The sequence below is a fragment of the Dasypus novemcinctus genome, chromosome 1 (genome assembly GCF_030445035.2).
Source record: "Dasypus novemcinctus isolate mDasNov1 chromosome 1, mDasNov1.1.hap2, whole genome shotgun sequence".
NCBI classification, from domain to species: domain Eukaryota; kingdom Metazoa; phylum Chordata; class Mammalia; order Cingulata; family Dasypodidae; genus Dasypus; species Dasypus novemcinctus.
Window position 1 is genome coordinate 146,910,662 of NC_080673.1, and position 14,888 is coordinate 146,925,549.

The following is a 14,888-nucleotide window of genomic DNA, read 5'->3' on the forward strand; positions in this document are numbered from 1 at the left end:
TGGAACCCAGAGTTAAATGTCTTAATTTGCCAGAACTGTTATGTAAAATATTACACACTGATTTACTTATATAGTAGGAATTTATCCTGCCACAGTTTTGGAGGCTAGAAGCCCAAAATCAGAGTCTCAACAGAGCATGCTTTCTCTCCAATATTTGTAGTGTTCTAAGGTTCTTTGGTTTGCATCAATGCCATCACATTACCATCTGCTTCATTCTATGGCTTCTGATTCCTGGTTTCTACTGAGTCCATCCCAACTGTCTTTACCTTATAAGTATTCCAGTCATGTGGAATAAGTCCCATCCTATTTCAATTTGGCCTCATTTAAATAGGATCATTGAAAATCTTATTTACAAATGAATCCACATCTTAACAAATAATAGCATCTTCAAAGGTCCTATTTACAAATAGGTTTACCCAGACAGGAATGCAGAATAAGACCTGAACATGTCTCTTGGGGTACATGATCCAATCGCCAACACTAAATTAAGAACAGGGCAGTCTCTATAATACTCACTCCCTAAATTATACTAAACTCAATACATTTATTTTTAAATGAATCTTACATTACAATTTAACTTTGAGTGGATGAGGGGGACAGAGTGAGGTGGCATGATCATTGTCAGCGTCCTATAATTTGCTTCATGAAGAAACATCATTCATGTTAAATGATGAGAAAAATATTGAAGTACTATTAACAGCTAATATATTAATACTTTGAGTTTTGTCCAGCACTATGCAATGCATTTTGATAAGCATTTTTATCCAATTAATTCTCACAACAAACTTAAAAAGAAAATTACATATGTATTTCTTATTTTACAGATGAGGGAACTAAAGCTTAGAGAGAAATCAATTTACCCAAATAAATATTGCTATAACTAATATAACTCTAGAATTGAAACTCTATATCCAAGAATAACAGGCATAGTCTAGCTCCATAAGAGACCCTCAGAGATACTAGCCATGAGGGAAAACCAATTGCAACTCTCAACAGTTTCAAAATTTAAGGTCCTTATCAAAACAAAAAAGTTACTCTTATAATTATATAGTTAAAAAATTGTGAAATAATTTTACAAAATTAGTAACAGAAATAATTATAGGTATACAAATGTTGCTTTGGGTAATAAATCATAACTAACAAGACAAATGAGTTTCTATGGCTAAGAGACTGCAAAATGAATCAGGAGGTCAGTCCAGAGGTTATGGTTATGCACGTATCAGCAGGATCTCATTGACTGCCACAGTAAATATTGCCTCAAATAGTGAGGCTCCTGAAGTCTCTGGAGACATCCAGACACTATAGGCAGGGCAGACAGCTCAGGAGTTTGGTGCTCTCCCAGTGTGCCCTACTTAAGAATTTATGTTCCCTAGTGTGACAGAGTTAGACTCAGTTGTGGTTTTCCTACAACTACAACAGAGGGGCTCTTCTGTCCTTTCTATTTGAACTAAGAATTGGTGCTGGAGTTGGTAGGTGTGTATCCAAGAGACTTGAATCTTTGGGCTGTCCATGAGCCAACTGGGCCCTGAATCTCAACAGAGATGCAACATCTACTCTCCAGTTCATTGAAATTACCCAGGACAATTAACAAAGAACAGAGAGAGTCTCAAACTGCAAGCAAGATAGTCCCATTCAGTTGCTTCATGGTATCTAAGTCACTTCTCAATTAGAGGTTGAGTGGGCATCACCATTCCAGAAGCCTCAGGACTGAGGAAAGAAAGATGGAGTAGAGTAGACTTACTGTTATTCTACTATAGACTGATTGTGATTCTAGCCATGGAAGAAGTTCTATCATTGATGTGAAGGCAATGGCCATCAGAGATTCTGAGGGGAGGGAGAGAGAAAAATTGTTGTAATACGGGGGCATTTTCGGGACAATGGAATTGTCTTGAATGACATCACAATGACAAATACAGGCCATTATATATCTTGTCATAACTTACAAAATTGTGTGGGAGAGTGTAAACTATAATGTAAACTATAATCCACACTTATTGGGAATATTCCAAAATGTGTTCATCAATTGTAACAAATGTACCAGATTAATGAAGGATGTTGTTAATGTGGCAAAATGTGCAAGAGTTAAGGAGTAAGGTGTATGGGAATCTCCCACATTTTTTATGTATTAATAACATTTATTTAATCTAAGTATCTTAAAAAATAATAAATACATAAAAAAGTAAAGAAAGATGATTTTTCTTTTTTTTTCCATTCAAGAAATGCATTTGGTGTTTTAGCAATAGATGAAAAATTATAAATGCTTACATTTTCTTTCCTTTAACTTGGAGCTACTTTTAAGGATTTGGCAACTGGAGTACACAAAGCTTGATATTTACTGCATCTTGTATTAAATATGAATATTTTGTGGTGAATTTATTGCCTGAGAGACTATTGTAAGTAAGGTGTATTAAGAGCAGTAGAAACTACTCTACAGCTGTAGACTATCAGGCAACAGGCTCTGTCTCTCTCCCTGGGACTCGATTCTCTCTAGGCTCAGCCACTCTGTTCCTCTGTGTGCATACTTCCTGGGCTCCAGCTCAAAACTCCAATGTCCGTTCTCTGTTCTATATGGAGCAGTTTTTCTGTGAGTCCCCACTCACCAAGGGGATGAGGACTCAACATCCTACTGATATGGCCCAATCAAAGCCTTACTCATTTTTTAATCAAGTAAAAGTAAAACCTTTGAATCTAATAAACTCTAACATACCCAGAGGAAAGGACAAGTTTACAAAAATAATCCAATATTTCTTTTTGGAATTCGTCAATAATATCAAAATGCCACACTCTGTAACACTGATGAAGAGCCGACATTATAAATGCCTACAAAAGCTTGGAACTTTTTTCTCAGAATTTGCATGAAATTTAAAATGTACAAGATTTAACTATATGGTGGTTTTATTTATATGCCTTATTAGGCCAGATACTATTCTAAATACTATTGAATTAATGCAAAGCTCTGGTAGTTGAAAGTCTGCACATTTGTGTTGAAAATGTGATTAATCTATTAATTCCTTTCTTTGAAATGAAAGTCTCTTTGCCAGTAATGAATGACTGAAATGACTATCAGCCAAGCTTAGGCAGCTGAAATATTCAACAGAGAACATCATCATGGCGAACAACAGAATTTTAACAGGAAAAAGTGGAGCATAAATCTTAATATTTGTTTTCCCTTACCACAATTTTAATAGATGTTTTACTTCTCAAACCTAGAGTTATTAGGTTGTGAAGAATAAGTCAGCCATAGGATATCTTGTTTGGATGGTGTGTCAAGATATTGTTGGAAGCCTACCAAATACAGGAAGACATCTCAGTACCCAACTAAGCATCAAAAAGAACACAATTCCTGATAAATGACAGATATTATTTCAAGAGCTGAGCAAAAGACGGGATTGATAATGAGCCTGGGATAGAAAGTCTTAAGAATGATCCTGTAAAGATCATGAATTAAAAGCCTTTAGAAATGATATTTCCACAAAGGAATGATCATTAAAGCTACATGAGATAAGAATTGACATTGGTTACTTATTGGATTATTTAAAAGTTTAAATTGGCATTTTCCTCCATAAAATCTGAGTGTTTAATGTTTTTTTTCTGGTCATTTTGTTAAAGAATATTATCCCAGAGGAAACACAATGGTGTGGTGGTTGTTAACAGGGTGCAATTTTGCCCCCAGGGGATATTTGATAAAATCTGGAGACATATTTGTTTGCCACAACCGAGGAGTGAGCTAATGGCATCTAGTCCATAGAGTCCAGAGATGATGCTAAGCATCCCATGATACCCAGGAGACCTCTCGCCTACAAAATCATCTTGCCTAAAATGCCAACATTGCAAATATTTACAAACCATGTGTAACTGGATTTTGTCTAGGTTCTTGACTATGCTGCAGAAATGAATTTCAAGAGCACGTCCAGTGAGTTAGGCCAGCAATTTATTAATGTAGGGAGGGAAGAGAAATGTGAGAAATTAACAGATCATGGGCCCCAGGTAGAGAAGAAGGAGCTGAAAAATGACAAAGGGGGCTGATTTACAGGCTACAATTTCCCAGTATAGATTATAAGTGCCCGGGTTTACTTGCATAGAGATCCAAGCGGAGGAGAAGGCAGCCAGAATTGGGGTCAAAATGTGATAAAGCATGTTCAGGCCTTGTGCCTGCTTTATGAACTGTTACTTATTCCACCCCTTAGCTAATGGCATAGAAGTCAGCTGTTTACTGTTTTGATTGATTACCCCACCCATCAATCCCCTGGGAAGGTCCAATGATAAAGTCCTAGGGGAATATCTAGGGCTTCTCCTGGCTTCCAGAGAAAAACTTGTTATGAATAACAGAACCTTGTGTGGGGTAGTCTTCCAGCAGTCATCTTGGGGTTATTGGTGTCCATGTGGACTTCTTGCCAGGTTCCAGATCCATCTATTGATTTCCTATCTTGAGAGCCGGCTTCACATGCACTAGAGTAAAACTGATTATATTTACACGAATTACTATTCTTACGATCCATTTTCTATTTAAATATTTAGTAGGCACCTTTAGGTAGAAAGAGATAATTTGGTAAAACAAACTGCTATTGTGGCAATTTAAAAATATTTAGTGTAAATTTATAAATCAATCTTTTTCTCTCTTTCTGTCTTTTTCTCTCACTCGCTCTTTCTCTTTCTCGCTGTCTCCACATACACACATACACACACATGTGCCAGCACTGGGATTAATGTTAGAATATTGATTTTATTTTCTATTAAGCCCTTTAAATTACAAACTCTTAAATATTTGATAAGTGTTTTTGTCTAAGTCAGAAGTGTGTAGAAAATAGACAAATGGTTTATTTTTAATGTTTGTTGTGTTAAGATAAAATAAAACAGATAGAAAGAAAAAAGAGTGAAATAAGTAACCTGATAGTTCTGATTATGATTTAGACTTTCTTAGTTGAATCTTATTTTCTCTACTCAACTAGTATTGAGATATGAGACAAATTTTAATATAATGTCTATGCCTCAACTAGTTCACATTTAAAGTGGGGATATACTCATACCTATTATACATGGTTGTTATAATTAGTAAATTCTTATGTATTTAAACAACTCATACCAATGTCTGAACACATAATACATTTTATTCATTGCCGTTTCCATTCATAATTCTCCCCAATTTCTTCTATAGGGTGATGAAATTTGGTATAAGTTGAAGCATTCATCCAACCTCAGAATTTCTTCCTGTATTTTTTTCTTTTTGTGGAGTCCAAGTATTGGGTCCAAAGCAGATGAGAGGTCATGGACTTACTGATATTCTACTATAGAGTTATTGTGACTCTAGCAATGGAAAAAATTATATCACTGATGTGGTGACAGTGGCAACGGGAGCTGCTAAATGCAGGAGAGGAAAGGAGGTGTGATATGGGGGCATTTTTGAGACTTGGAGTTGTCCTGAATGATATTGCTGGGACAGATTCGGGACATTATATATCTTTCTATAACCCATTGAATGGACTGAGAGAGAGCGCAAACTACTATGTAAACTATAATGCATGCTGTATAGCAGTGCTCTAAAATGTATTCATCAAATGCAATGAATGTATCACACTAATGAAAGAAGTTGTTGATTGGGAAAACTGGAGGTGTTGGGAATGGGGTATATGGGAACCTCCTATATTTTTAATGCAACGTTTTGTGTGATCTATGTATATTTTAAAAATAAATAAAAAATATATTATTTTAAAAAGAAAAAGAAAAAGCCAGTAAATTATGTCAGAGAGGGGCTATACCTACTGCCTGGCTGGGTGTTACCTTGGAAGGACATACCAGATCTTGAGGACCACATTTTACTTGAAGATAAACTGGTGGGCTGATTGCCTAGTGTCACTGTTTGGAAGGAGGTCTTCACCAGGAACAAGGCAATTCACAAGGCTTGACATCTGTACTTTTCATTTACATAACAATGGAGTAAACCTGCACAAACTCTTTCTCTACCGTTTCCTTGGGCGGAACCCACTCTGCCTCCTACTTATCCTTCATTTGCCACTGAGAAAGGATTCCTAACAGACTTCAAGGGGGGTTATTGAACTCAAAATCAAGAGCAGGAAAGAAAAATAATTACAGCTCATTAAGATAATGCCTTAACCTGCACAATGAGGATAGATGCTCAAACTGATCTCCAGAAAGAGATCTTTTGTTGAAGTATCCTGAATGAAAAAGACAAGATCATGATGAGAAAATTAGCAAAAAAGTAATGAGAAAGCTCACAAATATCCACAATAAATTTCTGAAATAAAAGAAACCCCATGATTTTCAAATTTTAAGTGAGTGTATCAACTGGAAAAGTGATGGTTACTGTTAAGAACAGAAATACTGATGCAGAAGGTCAAAGAAAATATATATGAAGATTATTTTGCTGTCTTTGCTGTAAATATAGAAATGGAATTGATGAAGGAGAAATAAAAGTTATGGAAAAAAGATATAAGATATCTGCAATGCAAATAATAGAAATTATATAATAGAAAAAAAATATAGAGTGATAGTAATTGAACACAAGAAAATCCCCCTGAGGAGAAATAAAAACTTTGCTGATAAAGAAGTTTAATAATTTCCAGAAAAATTAATTTTAGACTTACTTTTATACATCACATACTAGTATTCTTAAGTTTCCAGGATAAACAGATACCTTACCAACATTCAAACCAAAAGAAAAGTTTACATACTGAACTTTTTATCTGCTATACTAGAATCTAAAAACAGTGGAAAAAACACATACCAACTTTTGACAAAAAAAACAGCAATCCCAGAATCCTCTACCTACCCAGTATATCTTTTCATTGTCAGCAAAAAAAACCCCTACATTTTGGAATATAAAAAAATTTAGAAAATACATGCTTCAAATACCAACTAGCACTTGTAACAGTATAGATATGTCAAGAGATGGAAGAAACAATAGGCACAGTGATTATCAATAAATCTCGTATTACTTAGAATTAAATACAAATAGATGGTAATATTTTAACTTTAAGAATCATTACTAAGTAATCATTCTTAGAAGACAATTCAAGCAAGGAAATATATAGTAGACCAGAACAAAGACACTTTATACTTTGGGAATGAAGACAGAGATAACTAGGGAATAAAATAATTCTAAGTTAAATTTCATATTGGAGGAGGAAAATAAAAACACTTAAAAGATTTCATTTTGATGGAAAAGATGTAAGTAAGTAAATCTTGATGAAAGTGTAATCTGGAAAAAATGAAGATGCAAATTTATTTATTGTTGACAAGAAAGGGATCAGGCAAAATTGAAAAGCAAGACAGAACTTCAGTACTAGGAAGGATAAAAGAGGAATCAGCAGAAATTTAACCAAACAGTAGATATAAAATAAGGTGAGGAACAAAACTGAATATTAATTGTTATACTAAATATATTTTGGCTCAATTCCTTATCAAAATAAAGACGTAGATTGGTTATCTTGGTTTTTGTGATGATTAAGTTCATGTGTCAACTAGGCTAGGTTATAGACTATAGTAGTTTGGTCAAACAAGCAATGACCAAATTTTAACTGTAAGGGTAAGTTGTGTATTTAAATCCTTTAACACTTGATTTCCTCTGTGGCTGATTACATCTACAGTCAACACTGGCCATTGTCTTCAGCAATGAAAGGAGTTGTATTCAACCAGTGGAAGACCTTAAAGGAAGAACTGATAGTTTCAGCAAAATTTCTATTTCCACTTCAGAAAAGCCACTTTCTCTTGGAGAATTCACCAAAACCTTGATCAGAGTTCCCAATTTATGGTCTCCTCTATGAAATTAGGACTAGTCAATTCCCATGGAAGCAAGAGCCAATTCCTATACTAAATCTCAACATATTTCCATACTCTACTGTGAATTCTGTTTCTCTGGAAACATCAGATTAAGGAAAATGTTGGTATTGGAAGTGATTCTTGAGAAATAGAATCTTAAGAATGAGATTTCTGAATTCATTCTGTGGTTTTGGATATTGGTCCTCTAATGTTATTAAAGGCATTAATTACTCCATTTCTAAAGATTAAGATGCCACTGATAAATCATAATGTGAATTGGCAATAGAGATAAGCTAAATATGACCATTGAATACTGTTACTCAAATGCTTGTATGATGCAAAGCTCTGAGTGACCATGTATTTGATATCTTAAGAGATTTCGGAGGAGTTCAAAAGTATACTGATGTTGGTTGGTCATATCTAATATGTAGGATAAAGTTGATAAAGTAAGGAATGCATACAAGACTTCAAATTCCCAGCTCAACCACCATATAAAGGACATGAAAGTTTCTACCTGTGCCCTGAAAGGGTTTATTTCTCCTAGCTATGAACAAGAATTTTTGAATAAAAGACCTAGGGGCTCATTGTACAAGGAGCTGAATTACAATGTAATTTAATTTCCAATCTTGCAGGGTGTCTGCTCTTAATATGAGGGCAATGATTGGGAAGGAATGGGGACCTGAAAATTGAATGGGGACTTAATGATGATGGTGGGAACACTGAAATGCTAGATAATGCTGAATCTTCTTTGACACCTAAACCTGTAATGGTCTGCCCTGAGGAATCAGTCACTCAGCCTCTACCTCAAGTGATTAACCCTGTTTCAACAGATGAAAGTGCAATGGAATGCAATGAGGTAATTAGTTTGCAAAATATTGCTAATTCCCCTCTTAACCCTTTTCCCCCCATCATTCCTCTATTCTTCCAGACCTTTAACTAGACTGAATTTCCTACAGTCCCTGAAAGATGAATCACAAGTATGACTTCTTAGAAGGTCTGCCACATTCCAGAAGAACTGCATGATTTTTCCAATTAATATAGCTAGAAATCAGGGGAGTATGTGTGGGAATGGATTTTAAGGGTGTGAAATAAAATGTGGAAGGAATATAAAGTTGGATCAGGCTGAATTTATTGAAATGAGCCAGAAGGAAACCCCACAGCATTTCAGCAATTTCATATATTTAACTTTTTATATTTTATAATATAAAGTCATCCATATAATGATTTTGTAATTAAAATTATTTGTTAATTCTTAACCTTTGGGTACAACACCTCCCTGTGTTTTATAAAATTTCTAATCTTGGGATGATCTGGGCAACGGTTCTATCTGGCTTCTTCATGCTGATAAAAGAGGCAATATGGGGTGGAGGAATGCAGCTGGTTGTCATCCTTGACCTCTGGGTTCCAGGACTTGTCTTGCATAGGAATATTTCAAAGGCTTTCAGAAAAATAAACTTAATTATGTAAATTGAGAATTATAGGTTTAAATAACTATGTTAAAATGGAGAAATAATTTTATAGCCTTCCTTAACTAGAGCCCGGGGTATTCTTTGGGCTTTGTCTGTTGTGACGTTGCATTACCTGGCTGAAATCTGCATAAGAGTAACCTCCAGAATAACTTCTTAACTCTATTTGAAACCTCTTAGCCATTAAAACTTTATTCTGCTCTATTCTTTCCCCCTTTTTGGTCTAATCCCTGTTGTCAGGAAGGCCCATCCCTGGGAGTTGTCAAGTCCTGCCATCTCTGAAAGTTAAGTCCCAGGTTACCAGGGAAAACTTTATCCCTGGATGTCCTGTCCCCATGGGGGGAAGGTAGTGAGAGTTTGGCTTAGAGAAGCAGACTACATTTGAGTAAAGAGGTTCTCGAGAGGTTACTCTTAGCATTAACTGTAGTTTGTTTTAATTTCATAATTACAGAAATAAGTTTCATGAGTACAGGCCTTGGGACAGAGGACTCAGCTTGCTAGCAAGTTTCTCTTTCACATGTTTCCCTTTCACAGGTTTAACTTGCAGAGTTCTATCTTTCCAATAAAATGGAAGCTTCTGTTGTTCAAGAGAGTAGTAAAAATTTCCTAGGTAAAGAAGTTTAGTATTACTATGTTTTCCACAGTCCCTTAGGGTACTTTGCACATATCTTTCTATTTTATTTCCCAAGCACTTTGAAATGCTTCCAGGTAATATGGTACAACAATTATGTACAGAATATCACAATCTCATTCACTACTTTTGGTTCCATATTAGCTACACCATTTAAATATGCTGTCTAGTCAGGTTAAATTAGATATCACTCCACAGAAATTTAAAGAGTTTTCTTGACAAAATAAATTTCTTCTTTCTGGTTCCCATAGTGCTTAAAATTTTAAAATACCGATAATATTAGCTTTTCACTGTATCCTCATATACTTAGTCTTTGCATTAGTTCCACTTCCCTTTTAGTTGAATTCTGATTCTTTTTTTTTTCTTTAATTGGGGTGGTCTTTTCAAATTATTTCTACTTTTTTCAGTGCCATCAAAGCTGGTTACCTTTGGCTCTGGGTTCCAGGTGTCATAAAGGTCCTTAAAAATTCTAGGGAACTATTAGGTTATACAGAAAGAGTAAATCCTCTTTGGACTTAGAAATAACAATTAGAGATTAGAGCTCATTATAAATAGGACTGCTACAAATGCTTACAATCTAGGCCATAATTGCCTTATGAATATCTTAAATAAAGCTTTTTCTAGAAACCATTAACTACAGATCATAGTAAGTTTTGTTTCATTTTATCTTTACATTTTTACCAAGATTTTGTTAATCAACAAGCAAAATACAACTTATAGACTCTTGTTTTGCTTTTCCATTAAAGTCCCTTTTTGATGAAGGTGGACTGAATGCATGTTATTTGAGAGAAGCAAAGCAAAACAGTGTAACTGATAAGAGATTTTGGTTATTTTCATTACACCACACTTTTCTAAGAATATCTAAAACTGTAACCACCAATATCATCATGCAGATCAGTATTAGGATAGAATAGACAGTGAGAACTTTAAAAATCTTTAAGAGTTTTCATACAATCGCCAAATTTATAAGTAAATTACCTGTTTAATTTCTCAATGTTTTCTCTTTTAGAAAGATACTGTTTACCACACACACACACACAAAGCTTCAGCAATACTGGAAGAAAACTATTTTTCTAGTAAATTTATGAAAACTTAAGTTTCTCAATGAAATCAAAATTATCTTCCTATTATTACCATCACCTTTATATAATGATATGGTTATTAGAAATTAATATCCCCACCTTAAGAATATAGTACTTTAAAAAATAAGGGTGATTTTTTAAAAACTTCAGAGTGGTAATGCAATATAGATCTTTGCAAGTATTAAGTGTCTAAAATAGGCAATTAACACAGATTTGATATCTTTTTACAAATAATATTTACCTTAGTAGTAAACATAAGTCTATACATTCACTATAGTCTTAGGAAATAAATATTGTGATTATGCACAGTATTTTATAACCATCCAGTTTATTTTAAAAGGTAGTTTAATACCTTGATAAAAATTCTGATCAGTATAAAATGTGGTAAAATTTAAAACATTGTCAATATAACATCCTATTTAAACTTTTTCTATTTATACAAATACTATAAGTTTCTAGTTTTGAATACGTTTTTCTTTTGTAAATTAAAATATTTATATAATAAAAACATTAATTTTCATATATGTTTTAGAACTTCAACTTTTACAAGGTGAAAGAATAAATTTTTTTATAACAATCTGAAATGAAATATATCCTTAAGAGTTTTCATTAAAATAATAAAAGTTGTCAGGTCTGAGCAGTATGTTTTAATATGCCTCTATTTATCACAGTGACAAAGAAAAATTAGTAAAATAATTAGGAAAAGACTTTACCTTCCAAAACAGCACTGGCTCTATTTAAAAAACAAAAACAAAACAAAAAACAAAAAACAAATCCATTAAGGACATGGTAAAACCAACATGAAGTACAAGAAGCCATTCTGATAAGGCACATATTCTTTGTTCTATATATATTGATTATTTCAAAATGAATTTATATTCTACCACTCAAAAACAAATCAACCACTTAAGGAAACTGTGTTACTGTAACAGAGAGTGAAAGTCAAACACTAATTTTGCATTAGTACACTATTTGGTAAACAAATCCTAGTTAGTATAGATCATAACAGATTGAGGTGGGGTCCAACTGTTATTTCTGCTATAAGGTTATTTTTGATTACAATATCAACACCTAGATTTCAACTTAATGATTTCCCAGAATCAGCCATTTACATTAAAATCTCTCAATTGAAAAGGTGCTTTTACAAATTCCCACAACTTATAAATCCCTATAACCTCTTATCACCATTTATAATCACATAGATTAGTTACTTTACCTTAATACCAGTTTCACCTTTGAATAAGCCTATTGAATTACCAACAGCGACAAGCAAAATTTATTTCCACAACACTTCTATATCTTTCCACAGCCATAGGTGTATATTTCCACCCTGATTTTATAAAAACCAGGCACCTTATCTTAGGACAAGACACACTCCATTAAACAAGCTTTCACAAACTTTCTACTGCTTTCCATGTCCATTTAAGTCTCCTCTTATATCCTTTATTCTGTTTTGTGAAAAGTTAATCATTTCACTTTAGGACAAGCTACATTCCTTTCTTCAACACAGAATTTTGTGCACCCTTAAAATACACACCTGCATATTTCATTCTTTAAGTTACCAAAACATCTTTGAACTGTTTTCATATATTCTAAAAACAATAACTTTCAAAAAACATTTATAAAAATAGTAATTTCATTAACTAAAACTTACAATTTTCATAATCTTAAAGATTTAGAAGACTTAATGCTACCTTATATTATTAGTATCTGTATAAACCTAGGGAGATTACACCCAAGTAAAATTATATTAAAATAATGATAGTTGGGAAGCAGACTCGGCCCAGTGGTTAGGGCGTCCGTTTACCACATGGGAGGTCCATGGTTCAAACCCTGGTCCTCCTTGACCCGTGTGGAGCTGGCCCCATGCGCAGTGCTGATGCGTACAAGGAGTGTCCTGCCACACAGGACCCCGCATAGAGGAGCCCCACGTGCAAAGAGTGTGCCCATAAGGAGAGCCACCCAGCACAAAAAGAAAGTGCAGCCTGCCCAGGAATGGTGCTGCACACACGGAGAGCTGACACAACAAGATGATGCAACAAAAAGAAACACAGATTCCTGTGCCACTGACAACAGAAGCGGATAAAGAAGTTAGACACAGCAAAGAGACACAGAGGTCAGACAACCGGGACGGGGGTAAGGGAGAAGGGGAGAAAAATAAATAAATAAATCTTAAAAAAAAATGATAGTTTATCTAAGGGATATTTTCTTTTTATTTTCCTCCATAGGTTAAAACCTGTTTTCATAGTACCTTAAAGTTATAAATAACCTCAAAAACATACTATAAGACTGTGGAGAATATATTATAATTGTTTTATTTGTTTTAATCATAATCTAGAAATACCTTTTCATAGCTTTAAAGGACTTTTTCTTTACTTGATGAAATATAGTCATTAAATGGTTAATTACTATCATCTCAATGCTGTTAACACATAATTGGGTATGTAACATTTTATGTAATCTAAGTATCTTTTAAAAATAAATAAAAATATATTAAAAAAAAAATTGGGGAACTATAGGCTAAACAGTCCGAAACAAGGTTTATTCTGTAATATCCTTCCTGTCCCTATCATTTTTAATTCCTGGGCCTAGTAGGCAGAATTCTAAGCTAAACTCACATCTCTTCCATTTTCCATACCAAGCACTTCCCCCATAGTTTCCCACAACTGGTTTTTAAGTATAACCTTGAATTCAGTCAAGGTTAGGAAAAGGCTCTGGGAGTGGGGGTGGGGGTAGATCCAGGAGCCTATGAAAAAAACCTTTTTTTTTCCTAATAGTTACTTTTTTCAGATTTCTATCCTAAAAAACGTTTTCACTTAAAAAACCTAATTGTTCAAGGTCTGAGTAATTAGATTACAAGCTTGCATATGTAGGAGTCCCATATGTTTTTTATGTGACTTTACTGTGAACTAAAACTTTTTTGAAGACATAATGAAAAAAAAAAAGAAATGAAACATTGAGGAAGAAATGGAAGAGTTTGCCTTGCCACTGTACATACAAAACAACATCTATTACAGTGATGAAATGCTAAAAGATTTTTATAGTACTTTATATTTTTAATACCCCATTTTAAATTTTATTTATTTTAATTTGTTTTTATTTATTTTTATTTTATTTTTTTCTAAATTACTGTGTGTTTTATTTCTAATGTTTAAACTTATCATTATTTCATTTTCCTATTAATTGAATTTGGCAGTATATTAGGCTTCATTTTATGATGAAGTTTTAGATCTCAGAGGGGTTCAACTAAGGCAGGGGAGGAGCACTGGTGAGGGGTGTCATTGATGGGGGATGCATGAGAGGGAGTTCACCTGGGCATGCATATAGGGTATATAAATATGTTCAGATGTTTGTTGGGTATTGTCACAGTGGGTAGAGTTACACATGAAAACTGAAGGAGAACTGAATTCCCATCCTAGGGAGCTCTGTTGCATTTCCCAATAGATAAACAACAATCCCCCAAGTGCATGGGCCAAGACCAGTGAAGAAGGATGGTCCAATGGTGGGCCGTTCATACTGATGACCATGCTTATGAGCCTGTTGTGCTTGAAATTTCAACTTGGCCTAGTGTTGCAGGGTGCCTACAAGCTACCTCCTGAGAGCCTCCATGTTGCTCGAATGTGGCCACTCTCTAAGCCAAACTTAAATTCATTACCTCCTCCCCAGCATGGGACATGACTCCTGGGGATGAGCCTCCCTGGCACTGAGGGATTACTACCAAGTACCAGTTGGTGATGCAACTAGAAAAAGACCTTGAATAGAAGAGGGAAATGGTAAAGACAAATGAGTTTATATGGCTAAGAGACTTCAAAATGAGTTGGGAGGTCATCATAGGGGTCACACTTATGCACATTTCAGCAGGATCTCAGACATAGTCAAAGTAGTTACAACCCCAGGTAAAGGCATTCCTGAGTGCTATGGAGACACCCAGGT